The following is a 16,849-nucleotide window of genomic DNA, read 5'->3' on the forward strand; positions in this document are numbered from 1 at the left end:
GTTGTTAGATGGAATCTACTTGACAGCAACAGGTTTTTTTTTATTTTTGGTTTTGGTTTTGGTTTTCTCTTGGCTTAATTGCTCTGTGGGAAGCAGCTGCCATGTTGTAAGGATACTCATGTATCCTTATGGAGAGATCCCTGTGATGGGGAACTGTGGTGACCAACAGCCAGCCTCACCTTGCCACCCATGTGAATGGGCCATTCTGGAAGCAGATCTTTTCAGCTCCAGTCAAGCTTTCAGATAACTACGCCCTGGTGATAACTTCACTGCAATTTCATTGAGACTCCTGAGCCAAAACTTCCCACCTAAGCCACTTCCAAATTCTTGACCCATGAAATTGTGTGAGAAAATAAATCTTTACTAATGTTTTAAGTTTCTAAGTTTGGGAGTGGTTTCATATGCATTAATAGATAACTAATATAGATTTCCACCATCTGTTAGTCGTACTGCGGTGGCTTGCATGTTGCTGTGATGCTGGAAGGTATACCACCAGTATTTCAAATACCAGCAGGGTCAACCGTGGTGGACAGGTTTCAGCAGAAATTCCAGACTAAGACACACTAGGACGAAAGGTCTGGTGATCTGCTTCTGAAAATTAGCCAATGAAAATCTTATGGATCACGACAGAACGTTATCCACTCACTTGCTTTGGACATGTCATTAGGAGGAATCAATCACCAGAGGAGGACATCTTATTTTGTTTATTAGAATGCCAATGATGGTGTCGGAGACCCTCAGTGAAACTGACTGGTACAGCAGCTGAAATGATGTGCTACAGTTTTCTTCTGTTGTACATAAGATTGCTTGGAGTCGAAGTTCAGTTGACAGCAGCTAACGACAACGCTATAGATTTGACCCTGTTTCTAACAACTATAGCTATATTATTATCTTTAGTCATCTAAAAGCAGCCAAACCTAGCCTAGATTAGATGGATCTCTTAACTGCTCAATCTGGAAAGCAGAGAATGCTGAGCTAAATAAATGATTGCTTTTAGTCAATAGTTTGGGGTGGTCTGTGATACAGCAAAGACTGATATATCATCTTTTTTTTTTTTTTTTTTTTTGGTCCTGTGTTACTTGCCATGCTGATCCTCAAATTTTTGTGGAAAAGTAACTGAACAAGAATGACCACACATTCCTCAAAAACAACATATTGATAGGGGAAGGGTGATGGTATCAAATAAAGTAAGAAGTTATAGAACCAACAGAGGAGTATAAAAATTGACCCACGGAACAGAATAGAGACCAGAACCAACAAATGTATGTAAAGAAACTTGATTTATGACTGAGGTGGCATTTTTCAGTGGGAAAATCTGGAATTTTCAATAGAGGTTGCTGGGAAAATTGATTATTCATTTGGAAATTATGATACTCTGCCACTATTTTAGACTACAAGGGAAATTAATATCAGATAGATTAAACATGGAAATGAGAAAGGCAAAACTTTATAACTTTTAGAAGACATTATAAGAGAATAACTTGATGACCCTAAAGCACAAAATATTGCTTAACATAAAAAGAATGTACAAACCATAAAGGATAAAGAGGATCAATTCAACTATATTAAAATTAAGGTAATCTATTTATCAAAACTATTTTGAAAAAAAAGAGTGAAAAGAAAGAGCCACAAACTGAGACAAGGAACATATATTACTGTCAAAGACTATTATCCAAAATCTATAGGAAGAGTTCTATAATTGAATATGAAACAAACTCCAAGTAAAAGTGGGTGAAAGTATTGAGTAGGTGCTTCATAGAAGAGGAAAACCAAACAGTAAACTTAAAGGAAGAAAAAGTTTTCACTCATTTGTAATCAGGGAATTACAATTCATAATCTCAATAAGATGTTATTTCCATTCAGCATTTTGGAAAATTATCAAAATGTCAGCTGATATCAAACACTGGCAAGTATATAGAGCAGCCACAACCGTTGTCACAACTGTTGAGAATGAAAATGGTACAACTACTTTGGAGAACCATTTGGTATTGTCTAGAAATACTGTATGTGCACCTAGAAATATCTATGACCCAGGCCATACCCTAGGGTACGTGCACATCTGCACCTGGCACCATTGACAAGAATGTTTATAAGCACAGTTGTACTAGCAAGAACTGAAAATTCTTTATGTCCCTTAAAAATAGAATGGAATAATATACTACAGGCAAAATAAATGAATTGCAGATGATACACATTTATTTCGGGAACATTATATCGAATTAAAAAAGCAAGTCCCAGAAGAAATCACATAGTGCAAGTCTATTTTTATAAGTTTCAAAAACATGAGATAAAATAAAATAAAATGACACTCTTTAAAATTGAAATATACGTAGAAAAAACTTTTGAAAAGAAAAGAAAGGGAAAGATAAACAGACAATTTTAAATAGTGCTTATCTATGGGGGAAGAAAAAGGATGGGCCCAGACAAGGCCCCAAAGGGACTAGGTAGTAGAAATACGAATTTTTATAGGAACATTATTCTTTATATCGTATACATTTTATAAATATCCTCCTATATTTACTTGATATTTAAAAAATAACAGTTAATTAAAAATATGAAAACCTACGTCATCAGTTTTCATATTTGGATTGATAACCAAGGAAGCAATTTTCCATGCCAGTAGTTCTTGCTGCAGGTCCTGTAAAAACACTCCACTTTACATTTGGGCCTCTGGGCAGGGGTCATAGCAGATGTTTGCTACAAGCTGAAAGGAAGTTGGACGGATGCCAGGAGCAGTGCTTATGACATTGCTCCCACTTTGGCAGAGATATAGAAGTCAGCATATAAAGAAAAGCAGGAATGTGCAGTAACCAAGAAGTCAGGGGTTCTTGAAAGTCTCAACACCACATTTCACAATGGCCTTAAAGCCACATTGAAAAAGCATCCCTCCGCTGCCCACATCTTCTTGATAATTTGACAAATCCATTAACCTTTTCATTTTAAAGGGAATGGTGCTCCTATCCATCCAGAGAGCCAATAAGGAGAGTGTGGCAGGTAGTTGTGGAGAACTGCAATTTATAGCTTTGTATGGAGGCAACCAATAGAATAATAATGAGGACTCAGATACTCGGCTGTGCCTATTGACAGGAATGCAAGGACCTGCTTGAGCAGCTCACACTTGAGTGTTGCTGCCAATCACACTGAAAAATGAACCATTATCTTGCCCTTTTTCAGCAGGGCTGACTGTTCAAGCAACTTTGTTCTGACCCCAGAAGATTCTGGCTCATTCAGAGACTCTATATTTTGATTACAGGTGTCACTACGCTCCCTGTAGTCCTCCACAGGCTTACAAGCTTCATAAATTACTTGGCATTCTTAAGCATGGGATACCCAGTGGGACAGACCCTTCTGTTTGTTTATCTTTATGGATGATTTACCAGTCATGAAAATGAGACCTGCATTTTCACCGTGCTTTAGGTTTTATAAGTAGTTCCAAATGTTTATGGTTTTTTCTTCTTTTTCAAAAAAACAGAGACTCAAAGATGTTAACAATTTTTAGCATTCTTACACTGAATAAGAATTTAAACTGGGAGTCTATCCCAAATCTTTGAGCTCGAGCTTTAAGCCTTTTTCCATTATATCCCAATGCCTATGTGTATATGTATCATGAGCCCTGGTGGTACAGTGGTTAAACATTCAGCTGCTTACTGGAAGGATGGCAGTTCAAGTCTACCAGCCGCTCCACTGGAGAAAGATGTGGAAATCTGCTTCCATAAAGATTTACGGCCTTGGAAAGCCTATGGGGCAGTTCTACTCTGTCCTACTAGGGTCACTACGAGTTGGAATCGACTCAATGGCAATGGGTTTGGTTTTTTGGTTTATATGGCTATATGTGGAAACCCTGGTGGCGTAGTGGTTAAGAGCTACATCTGCAAACCTAAAGGTCAACAGTTCAAATCCACCAGGTGCTCCTTGGAAACCCTGTGGGGCAGTTCTACTCTGTCCTGTAGGGTCGCTGTAAGTCTGAATTGACTGGACGGCAATGGGTTTGGTTTTTGTTTTTGTATGTCTATATGTAATATAGATACACACATACACACATATGTGAAACATGTGTATGTGCACATATATGTTACCAAGGTCTATACACATACATACAATTTGTGCATAAATGTGAAACATATATGTGCACGTGCATGTAATACGTGTATGTACGTGCATATGTGTATATTTGTACGTACATATATGTCTTATGATTAGGCTTGAGGAGTAGGGAGAATACACCTTTTTCTTCTTCCGTACTGACTTTCCCATGTTGTAAATAAATTACTCTTCTTGTTTCAGGGGGGTTGAAAGTAGTATTTTTTGAGTATGGATTAGGTGCCAACAACTCGACTGTACACTTTCACATAGGTTTACCTATTTCCTCTCTTTAACTACCTGATCAGATTAATATGACTATTACTGTTACTACTATTATACTATTATTGACTCAGTTTTATAGATAAGAAAAGGGAGGCTCTGACAGGACACACAGCAAGTACGCAGCAGAAGAAATTTTAAGCTAAATTCTGTCTAAACCCAGCACCTACTTGCTGAAAATGCCTGGCTTCCAAGTTATGTAATGCACTGAGATATGTTCTATATTTCTGAAAATGCAAGGGTGACTGAAATATCTGGCAGTCTATACCGAAATCACTACTCTGTGTACTACAATTGCTATGGAACAGACATTGAGATTTAAAAATCTAGATGCATGTCTGTGAGTGTGTGCACGTGTGTGTAAGTTCAATGTACAATAGTTCAACAACTCGTTTGTTCAGATCAGCCAAAAGAGGATTCGTAGACAGATAGGTACTTTTCCAAATCCCTTTATTCTTCAGATACCATGGGAAACACAGGGGACCCCTGTGTAATAATTTTCTAAATAATTTAAAATAAACTGGTGTATGTGCATGGGATAGGGCAATGGTTCTCAACTGGGGGTGATTTTGTTCCACAAGGGCATTTAGTAATTTTTGGAGATCATTTTGGTTGTCACAAGTGAGGGGATACCACTGAATTCTAGAAGTGTATAGAGGCCAGGGATGCTGCTAAACATCCTACAACTCATAGGACAGTCCCCCACCACAAAGAATTATTCATCCCAAAATGTGAATAGTGCTGAGATCGAGAAATCCTGTGGCCCTGGAAAAACTTATAAGAGAAAAGAGAAGCAAACTGCTAGGATTTGACCGTTAGAAAAATTACAAGAAGCTCAATTACTGATTACTAGCAGAATAGCTGGGACTCCAAGGCACTTGATAGATGTGAGCGTATGGCTATTCTTGAGAACAGAGGACATAACAGTCACCTGACAATGTTGTATTTTCAAGAGATGAAATAATCTAGGCAAACTCCAAGTAAAATAGTACCAAAAGAAAAATGTCACTGTAGAAACTTATGATAGATAGTTTTATTGTTAATTTAGCTTAAGATAAAAAGAAATGTCTGGAAACTTCTGGAAAAAGGCACACTAGAAAAGTCATGCAGTTATTTTTAAATAGAGAGGAATTTTATGAGACTGGCATTAGGTGTTAGTCAATACGGCTGCAGCCATCCCTTACATTCTTTTCTCCCTAACAGGATAAGAAAACTGGGTGCTGTGCAGTCAATGGAGAGAAAAAGAAATTATCCACTCCTACCCTCTCATTTATGTTCTTTCCTTTGCTCTTAGCTTTGCATTAATAAAGCACAGAAGGAAGAAGAAACCAGGACTAAAGATATTTAAATGCATCCTCCTTCCCATATAAAACCTATAATTTTCTGAGATTTTCAGAAATGGGTCTTTCCTTTTCCCTTTTGACTACTCATGTTGAAATTCACAGAAACAACAAAAGACATCATGAAGTCTCCAGAATGAATCATTTATTTGGACATAACAGGGAGGCTATTTAAAAAAGGGCAGTAATCCCTTCTTGCTGTCAAAATATAAAGGTTTACAATTTCCTGCTGAAATGTGTACAATACTTTGTAAATTGTGAACATGTAATCATCTTTTGAAAAAGAGGACAGAAACACCAATTGGCAACATTTTGCCATAGATATGAATGCATTACTGCAAACCATAAATATTTTTAATTCTAATCTTCTAAGGGAAGAAAAGGCAGGTCAATTGCTCAGTACATGACAATAGTTAAAGACAAATAAAAAACGTGGTTGAAGTTAGAGAAGTGCCCATAATAAAAGTAGTCTTTTCTCAAGTAAACTTTTGCTCCCATTGGATCTTGGAGTCATAGATAACTACTTTAATGTGAGGTCTGTAATTCTCCAAAGAGGTGCAGAATAAGCAAACCAATTCCATCCGTCCTGAATATTACTGAAAAAAGCAAAGCTTCCTTTGGATGGTAAAACTTCTACTACTGAGAATATCCCAGGACTGGCTGCAGTAATTACAGTGAGCAAAATTATGTTTGTCTATGTAAACTGCCATGTTTTTATATTGCTCCCCATCTTTCAGCAGAGAATTATAAACGAACATTTGGAGTAAGAAATGGTATTTGTACCTTGTCATTTGAGAATTGTTATCACCCTTTAAACCACAATTACTGGTGTCAGTGGTAGAGCCTTGTGGATACTTCCTGGCTTTTAAAGTCTTCCCTTGCGACTGTGAAGAGATAATCCTATTCACACTGGCTAGTGAGAGCATAGATACATTGAAATGAAAATAAAAATTTATTTATTTTTTTTAAAAAACTACCCACCTCTCTTCCTTTAAGAAAAACTAAATTAACAATTTTAGTCTGCTCCATTTCTGCAGGTTCTGAGGCAACACTGGGAAGTGGGTGGTTTGTCCTTGGTGATTTCCCACCTGCCCTTTCTCCTCCCTGTCCTGCTTATCCCACAATTTCCGTGCTTAGCTGTGGGCCCACTGTGATATGACTCACTTTTCTTTTCCCTCTCTCCCTTTCTCCTCCTTCTCCCACCAGTAATAGAGGTATTCCATCTCCTATTCTCCTGATAGATCCTGAATTTGAATTGCAAAACCCAGGCTCCCGTCCTTACATTGCAGTCTTATAAAGATAACCACCACTTGGTCTATTCAGACACAGATCTGTTTCCTTTATTTCATTCCCAGGGTCATAAACCAAGTTCACACTGTCAGAAGGGACTGTGGATCCCCATGGCTTGCCAAAGCTATCAAGGAGATCAAAAAATGACAAAACTGAAACAGCTCTGTTCGGAGTCTTATTGCATAATCATAATTATCTTCTAAAAATTATCTGAAAAATTAATAGACTTGATTTTTGCCTTCAAGTTGCTTAAGAGACATAAGCTCATGAAAGATAGTTAGCAATACAAGAGAATGTCTGAGAGGCCATGTGAATTATAGACAAGATATAAGCCAGGGGTTCAGACAAAGGAGAGAAGGCCTGGGGCTGGGAAGACAGGCACCACTTCATCGGCATCTTCCAGGTAGTTGAAATTTGCTCATGACCTTTGCTTGGGCAAAGGAAGTGAAAATATTTTGTCAGTTGATAGAGATCTCAGAGCAGTATAGAATTGGAATCTTCCCTTTTTTCCCCCAAAGGAATAGCTCAATCATGAAGGATAAGCTTCATGTTTAATTCATAAAATATAATCTCGGCAATTTATAGTATGATGTATAGGTACTATTCATGAGCAAAAGAAGCCTAATCACATTTCCATGAGTGAGACCTCAAGTGATACAAAGGGGATTCATTTTGGTTTAAATTAAAGAATTTAAATCCGCAGCTCTGGCTGCTTGAATGAGATACTTGGACACAGGAGATGAGACTGTTAATTGCAGGAGGAGAGGGATTTGGTTCTCTAGAAAGGGAATTCATTTCTCTCTGTAGTCAAAATCAATGAAAAAGCCACAGAAGGCTCTTTCCGAGTGAAGTTTAGAGTGAGATGCAGAAATATATGAGAAAATCACTCACTTGCTCAGAGTTCCAGGGTGGCTCATACTACCTAACTCTGGCGAACTGACTCCAACAGCTTTATTTCTTCTCTTTTCCTCCTTAATGCTACTGTGGCCACATATGGAGCATGGTCAGGAAGATACCCACTAATAATAAACCAGGCCCTTGTGGTCATTAGTCAAATAGGGCCAGATAGGACAAGTGAAGAAGCCTGAAACAAAGACAGCAGCGTTGCTCCAACTGAGCTCTCAGGAAGAGTGGTGGAAGAGATGAGGAAACCCGGAGTAGATCAAGTGTGTATTTCTACGTATGTTTATATACATCCATTAAAAAAAAAGAAAACAAAAAAAACTCATGGAAGGAAACATTTAAAAATTGCTAAAGCAGCTATTTCCAGGTATTGTATATATGTGTGTATGCATGGGAGCCCTGGTGGCTCAGTGGTGAAGTGTTCACCTGCTAACCAAAAGCTCAGCAATTTGAATCCGTCAGCCGCTCCTTGGAAACTCTATGGAGCAGTTCTACTGTGTCCTATAGGGTAGCTATGAGTCGGAATTAATTCGACAGCAATGGGTTTATTTGGTTTATGCATGTGTGTGCAGAGAAGGATTTGGGCTTGGAAGCATTTATTTTTTATTCCATGCTATCTGTAGTAGTTGATAACCATGTGCATATATTACTTTTAAAGTAAAAAAAAAAAAAAAAAAGGTTTTAAAAGCATATGTTCAGTTGATTCTGATGTAATCGCTTAGCACATATTTTGGTCTAAGTTGGTGTACTGTGATGCAAATTAGCACATGTTGCATTTCTAATGTTATTATAATAATTTCATAGATTCATCAAGCCAAAATAAAAGTATTAAGCACTGTGGAAGGTACAGAAGCTAGATTGCTGGTCTTCCAGTGGAAAGACAGAACTAATACTTATGTGATGTATTTTCATTTTTTACTTTCTTTTCCATTAAATAATAAAATTAAAAACATTCAGTCCAGACCCTTTCTTACCCCTTTCTGGCCCAGTCATCATCACGTCAGCTTCAGATTCCTAATGTTACCAGAGCTCCATATTTTCTGTTTCTGGCTTTGCCACGCACAGCATGACATGCCAGAATGATCATTTCCCAAAGCCTGCACTCAAAAGTCATCCCTTACCCACTGTTTGCCTGGTTTCTGGTCCGTGGCTACTTTCAGGTTAGTGGCCCTTGAAAACTCACTTTCTCTGGGGGTCCTTCCTGACCATCTCATCCTTCTATGATAGACCTTCATTGAAGATCCTTTATCAGTACATAAAAGAGCATTGGGGGCACAATGGTTAAGCACTTGGCGCTAACAAAAAGTTGGCAGTTTGAACCCACTCAGCTACTCTGTGAAAGAAAGACCTGGAGATCTGCTCCCATAAAGATTACAGCCTAAAAAACCCTAAAGGGCAGTTCTATTCTGTCAAATGGGGTCGCTATTAGTCAAAAATTGGCTAGATGGCACCTAACAATAACATCAATAGATACATGCATGTTCTTAACAATCCTCTGGTGATTAATCAATTACAGAGAGGCAGAGAGAGACAGTAGAAAGGGCACGCTGGCTTCTGAGCCAAACAGATCAGGTTAATTTCCTTGCTCCCTCACTTATTAATTGAGGAACGTTTGGACTGGCTTTTTAATTTCTAATAGCTCTTGTTTCCTTATCTGTATCTGTAAAATGGGGCAATATTACGTATTATGGCCAATTGAAAGGTAGACCCAAATAGGAATTTCAGATTTGCTCCCTGCTATCTTCCCAAAGACGGGATTATATTATTTCTCTGCTCAATATTCTTCAACCACTTCCCACTGTGCTTTGAAAACAAACACACAAGCAATAAAAACTTTCCAAGGTCTCCAAAGTTCTGCCAATCTCTTCTAGCTGTTTCTCCCACCTCGTTTCATACCACTCTTCCAATCATTCCACATGCTCTAGTTACTGGGCTTTGGGTTCCTCGATCATGATGAACCAGTAATATCCTTCCCTTTCCTCTTCCCATGGTAGATTCCACCTCATCCTTGAGGTCTCAGTTTAAATAGCATCAGTTTTACTGGTCTATCTAAGTAGTTCATCTTTTGTCATTTTATATAATCACACCACTTTGTTTGCTTGTTTCCTTCTAGGAAATCTAAATTTGTAACTATGTACTAACCTTTTTGTTTTCCTGTTTTTCTAGCAATTCCAGGTTTCCTTTTGTTTTATATTTTTCAGTATTGCATACCTAGCATCTAGCACAATGTCTATGTCACTGACTAAATCAATGAATAATGGAAATATTTTAGAAAACAATAAACACAGAGAATATTTTAGAAGGGGTTTGGATATTGGTGTCAAATTTAAACAGTATGTGGATGAGGCAAAACAATGAGATATTATGGAAAGCCTCCTCTATTGATAATTTAAGAGTTTTCTGTAGACTTATTCGTGAAATAAATGAAAATGACAACCACAGAGAAAGGCTGAAAATGACTTTATGTCTTAGAGATTTTTGCCAACTTTAAGTCCTATGTCTTGATAACAAGGAGTATCTCTTCCACTACTGTCTTTTCTATTAACTAGCTCCCATCGAACCCTAAACAATATGGTGCATAAAGCGGTATCTCAGCATATTCTTAAAGCAAGAGTAGATGATGAATATGCCCATAGAGATATGGGTTTAGTTGAATTTTTGAGCAAAAAGAGACTAGAAGGCATTCGGAGCAGCTACTGTTGTTTATAGATAAACTAGAGATCTAGAGAAAATACATGACTTGAATAAATTTACCCCCACCCCCCCGCAAAAAAAAAAAAAAAACTAATGCAAGAACCCAGGTATTCTAACTTCTAGTGCAGTGTTCCTCTTTTATATCACACTGACCCTATGCAGATTTTCTTTTGTTTGGTTTTGGAATTTGTTATACCATTTTGAAGACAAAGTTAATCTGGCCAGGCTGTGAATTATCAGAAGCATTTGTATTGCTTATGGACAGTGTAAGTGTCTATGTGGAGATTTGTGACAGTCTCTGCCTAAAACGAATCCACATTCTTCTGCTTAATATCATATTAATTTTTCACTCTCCTTATCACATTAGCCTTTCTTTACCTCTTTGCCTTCTAAGCATTTCTCTTTCATCTACTTTACATGTGGAAAGATATTAGTCAAAATTGAAAACAAACAACAACAAAATATTTTCCGTAGTGATGTGCTATGGACAAAATGTCTTGGACAGAAAGCTAAAATCAATTTGTGTTACGAGGAAATGCAGTGCTGGGAAAGAAAATGACATCTCGTTAATGGGTCACAGTTAACCAAAGTAAACAGCTTATTCCTTTTTTTTTTTTTCAATTGAATAGTAGGACCTCATTACCTCCTTGAATAGGGCTTTCTACTGACCAACTACAAACTCAACAGTAAATGTTGTTAGTTGTTTGTGTAGACCTTTTATGAAGAAGTTCTTTCAAAAATCAGGCAGCAATCTTCTGCCCTAGGAATACCTCTTTTTAATGGAAAGCAACACAATAAAATACAATAAGGAAAATTTAATACCTGCTCTCAATGGAAGTCCCTACAATTAGATTTATTCTGCTAAATTAAAAGAAAAAAGTTCTTGTAGTTAAACTCTGAGCAAGGGTCATCTAGCATTAAAAATACTGAACAATTTATGTAACCATTTTCAAAGAGAAATGTGATTCCTACACTTTGCTGGCAGAAAAAAAATACAAAGAAATTTCAGGTAGCTCAAACTGTAGCTTAGTCAAGGAGGTAAAATAATTGGATAAAATCTTCCAAAAGAGTAAATATTGGCCTCTAAAATGCAAAACTCTGCCAAAAAGTCTCAATGGCTTAAGCCCTGATTTTCATTCTGAAGATGGTCTCTCGAGTTCATTTTCTGTCATTTGCTTTTCCTATTCAGCTTCGTCTCCCACAAATTAAAGTGACACCAAGTATAAGCTCATCCAGCTGTTATTGAGTTTGCTCCTTCTACCTGCTGAGACGAGGCTCTGTTGGTGATTTCACACCCATGGAAAACATGCTAGGAGAAAGAGATCACACAGCCTGAAGGATCTGCTCTGATTCCGATTCTTTCTAAGTCCTAGTCTACACTATCACCGTCATCACTATCACCATTACCATCATGATCACTTTCACACTGATGACCTTTGGGGTTGCAATTACTAGCAAATTACTTAATCTCTCAGAAATTAACAACACAAAACCTTAAAATAGATATAAAGAACACCTAACTCATAGACTTGTTATGAACATTAAATGAGGTATGCAAGTACCTCCCACTCTGTGAGCTCTATTGTCATTGTTTATGAATTATTTTAACCATTTAATGAACATTTACTAGGATAAGGCATTCTTATCCCGTTTAACCATCCCACCAATCACTACACACTGGGTACTCTTGTTCCCATTTTAAGGTGGGGACTCAGAGGATTATCTAAATTGCTCAGCTGGCAATGTTGGCACCAAGATTTGAATACAGGTCTGTCTGACTCCAAAACCAGGTGTGAGTACAGATTATATCATTATGGAGTGGGTGCCATATAACTTGACACCAACAGACCATATATTTAGGACTATAAAATTATATTTTATTAAACCTGTCCAATTTTCTATGTTTAACTTGACTTTGGGCCTGGAGTATAGAACTGACTGAACTCAGTCTGTACCTCTGCAATAAGAAATATTTGGGCTTGGCTGATTGATCATAAGTTTCCTGAATCATAGGTTAGCTCTTCTCATTCATGAGGTATATAGTTAAAGATAAGACTCCTACATCTCAGGCACAGAGTATAAAGCCCAAATCCTTTATGAAGGACTTTATAAATCTCATTTCTAACACTGAGCCCTGCCCTTGCCCACTACCAGTGATACATATTTTAAAAATAGATCTGATACCTTGATCTTGGACTTCGAGCCTCCAGAACTTGGAAATAATACATTTATGTTGTTTTAAACCTCTTGATTTCTGGTAATCTGTTCCAGCAGTGCTAGGAAAATAATACAACAGGTAAAGAATAAGTGCCTCCCTGGTTGTTGAATGAATGCTAGATGACATTTTTCTTAAGGCCATCACCATTAGCATCTCCTAATGCAAATCTTCTGACCCTTATTCAACCACATAAATGGATTTTCCTGATAACCTTGTTGGCTGATAAAACAAGGTCAAAGCCAGGAACTCTGATAGGTTATTTATGTAATCTTAAGAGTAGTAAAACAAGCCAACACATTGATCCTAAAAATTAGGGGAAGGGAGAGAAATTAAGAGAGTATATTGATACATTTGGTTAGCTCAGTAGTGGTGCATTGAATTAATACCATCAAAACCTTTACCACTTCAATTGAATGAATATGCAGGCAATATGTATCCAACTCCCTCTTTGTCCCCCCTGCCCGCACATCTTTACTCAAGTCTTTAACACAACCAAGACTTGAGGATTTCTAGAGTTCATAATATTACTCTAGAAACTCACTGAATGCCTGGATAGCAGCATTTTATATGGGTCAATTGCACACTAATGCAAGGTCTTAGCATTGATCCATACTGGATCCAAGGCCAATCAATTTCAGTGCTCTTTGGGCACATCCCACTTAGGATGGGAGAGTAGACATATGTGTCCCTAACTTTTCTGAAAATCAGCAGTCACCCTGTTATAGGACTACTCATTAATCCATGACTTTACATTTGCCACAGAGCAAATATTATCTTCTACAGCATAGGAATATATCACCATACTCATCAAGTCAAGATTTTAGGTTTGCCCCCTAACAAGTATTTTTCAAAGGGATTTTGTTAACCAAATAATAAGGTTTTTTTATCTAATCACATTTTAGAATGTTCTAATTTTCACCCTCTTAAAAACTCCAATGTTTACCAAATCAGATGTCTATAAAAAAAAAAAAATCTCTGCTTTTCATTACAAACTTTGGCTTTAACAACTTTCATGATAGCCAAACATAGAATTTCAACTGGAATAAAAAAAGCTGTTCTAGTCTAGGGATATTGAATCATTGTAGTTTAAGATTCCATCTGCCCTTGTTACTCCTAGCTAGAATCACCATATTTTATTCCTGACAATACATTTTGGTAAAGCAGAAAAAGGCTAAAGTCATAAAGACACTTTATCACTTCACTAGGAGAGGATGAGCAGTAGGAGCAGATGAAATTCAAATCAGGTGAGATCCTGTTTCCATGATAATGTATCTCTCTAGCTTTGAAATCACATCAGAATTGCTTCTATACAGAGTGGTTTTCAAAGTTGTCTTTGAGGCATCATTGAGACTTTTTAAATGGATAGCATATAGCAGAGTTAGACTCCTAAAAAACGAGATGTTTGTTTCTGAGAATAGGATCAGTTCTTCCCATTTCCAGGGAGATGCCAAGCTTGGCAGGTAAGGATGCTAGAATTCTTTTTTTTTTTTTTTTCCTTCCTCAAATTCATTATGCTTTCTTAATTAAGGCTTAGTTTCCTAAGTAATTAAGGCAGTTTCCTTTGTCAAAAGCTACCAGTGGCTCTTCATTCTATTACATTTTTCACTTGTTAGATGCCATCGAGTTGGTTCCAACTCATAGTGACCCTATGCGCAACAGAAGGTAACACTGCCCAGTCCTGCACCATCCTCACAATCATTGCTATCATTGCTATGTTTGAGCCCATTGCTGCAACCAGTGTGTCAATCCATCTCGTTAAGGGTCTTCTTCTTTTTCTCTGGCACTTCACTTTACCAAGCATGATGTCCTTCTCCAGCAACTGGTCCTTCCTGATAACACGTCTAAGGTATGTGAGATGAAGTCTCACCAACCTTGCTTCTAAGAAGCATTCTGGCTGGACTTCTTCCAAGACAGATTGGTTCATTCTTCTGGCAGATCATGGAATAATCAATATTCTTCACCAACACCATAATTCAAAGGCATCAATTCTTCTTCAGTCTTCCTTATTCATTGTTCAGCTTTCACATGCATATGAGGTGAATGAAAATATCATGGCATGGTTCAGGTGCATCTTAGTCCTCAAAGTGACATCTTTCCTTTTTAACACTTTAAAGAGATCTTTTGCAGCAAATTTGCCCAGTGCAATGTGTTGTTTGATTTCTTGACTGTTGCTTCCGTAGGCGTTAATTGTGGATCCAAGTAAAATGAAATCCTTGACAACTTTATTATTTTCTCTATTTGTCATGATGTTGCTTATTGGTTCACTTGTGAGGACTTTTATTTCTTTACGTTGAGATATAATCCATACTGGAAGCTGTAGTGTTAGATCTTCCTCAGTAAGTGCTTCAAGTCCTCTTTGCTTTCAGCAAACAAGGTAGCGTTATCTGCATATCACAGGTTGTTAATGAGTCTTCCACCAATCCTCCCTCATGCAGTGCTCTTCTTCATATAGTCCAGCTTCTTGGATTATTTGCTCAGCATACAGATTGAATAAGTATGGTGAAAGAATACAACCCTGATGTACACCTTTCCTGATTTTAAACCATACAGTATCCCCTTGCTCTATTCGAATGACTGCCTCTTGTTCTATGTACAGGTTCCTCATGAGCACAATTAAGTGTTCTGGAATTCCCATTCTTTACAATGTTATCTATAATTTGTTATGATCCACACAGTCAAATGCCTTTGCATAGTCATAAGACAAAGGTAAACATCCTTCTGGTATTCTCTGCTTTCAGCCAGGATCCATCTGACATCAGCAATGATATCCCTGGTTCCATGTCCTCTTCTAAATCCAGCTTGAATTTCTGGCAGTTTCCTGTTTATGTGCTGTTGCAACAACTTTTGAATGTTCTTCAGTAAAATTTTACTTATGTGTACATGAAGAAATGCTCACAATCATTAGCCATTAGATAAATGCAAATCAAAACTACAATGAGATACCATCTTACCCCAGCAAGGCTAGCATTAATCCAAAAACACAAAATAATAAATGCTGGAGAGGTTGTGGAGACACGGGAACACTTATACACTGTTGGTGGGAATGTAAAATGGTACAATCACTTTGGAAATTGATTTGGTGCTTCCTTTAAAAGCTAGAAATAGAAGTACCATATGATCTGACAATCTTGCTCCTTGGAATATATCCTAAAGAAATAAGAGCCATCACACAAATAGATATATGCACACTCATGTTATTGTAGCACTGTTCATGATAGCAAAAAGATGGAAACAATCTAGGCTTCCATCAACGGATGAATGGATAAACAAATTATGGTATATTCACACAATGGAATACTATGCAATGATAAAGAACAACAATGAAGCCCTGAAACACTTATAACATGGAGGAATCTAGAAGGCATTATGCTGAGTGAATTTAGTCAGTCACAAAATGATAAATATTATAAGACCATTACTATAAGAACTCAAGAAAAGATTTAAACACAGAAGAAAATATTCTTTGATGGTTATGAGGGTGGGAGGGAGGGAGAGGGTTATTCACTAACTAGATAATAGAGAAGAATTATCTTGTGAAGGGAAGGACAGCACACACTACAGGGGAAGTCAGCACTACTGGACTAAACCAAAGCTAAGAAGTTTTCTGAATACAACCAAACACTTCGGGGGACAGAGTGGCAGGGGTAGAGTTCTGGGGACCATGCTTTCAGGGGACACCTAGGTCAACTGGCATAACAAAGTTTATTAAGAAAATGTTCTGCATCCTACTTTGGTGAGTGGCGTCTGGGGTCTTAAAAGCTAGTGAGTGGCCATCTAAGATGCATCAATTGGTCCCAACCCAACTGGAGTAAAGGAGAATGAAAAACACCAAAGTCACAAGGAAAGTATTAGCTCAAGAGACAGAAAGGGCCACATAAACCAGAGATTGCAACAGCCTGAGACCAGGAGAACTAGATGGTGTCTGGCTACCACCAATGACTGCCCTGACAGGGAACAAAACACAGAGTCCCTGTTGGAGCATGAGAAAGGTGGGGTGCAGAACTCAAATTCTAGTTAAAAGACCAGACTTAATGGTCTGACT

Source organism: Trichechus manatus, unplaced genomic scaffold, assembly GCF_000243295.1.
Source record: "Trichechus manatus latirostris isolate Lorelei unplaced genomic scaffold, TriManLat1.0 scaffold00006, whole genome shotgun sequence".
Lineage (NCBI taxonomy): Eukaryota > Metazoa > Chordata > Mammalia > Sirenia > Trichechidae > Trichechus > Trichechus manatus.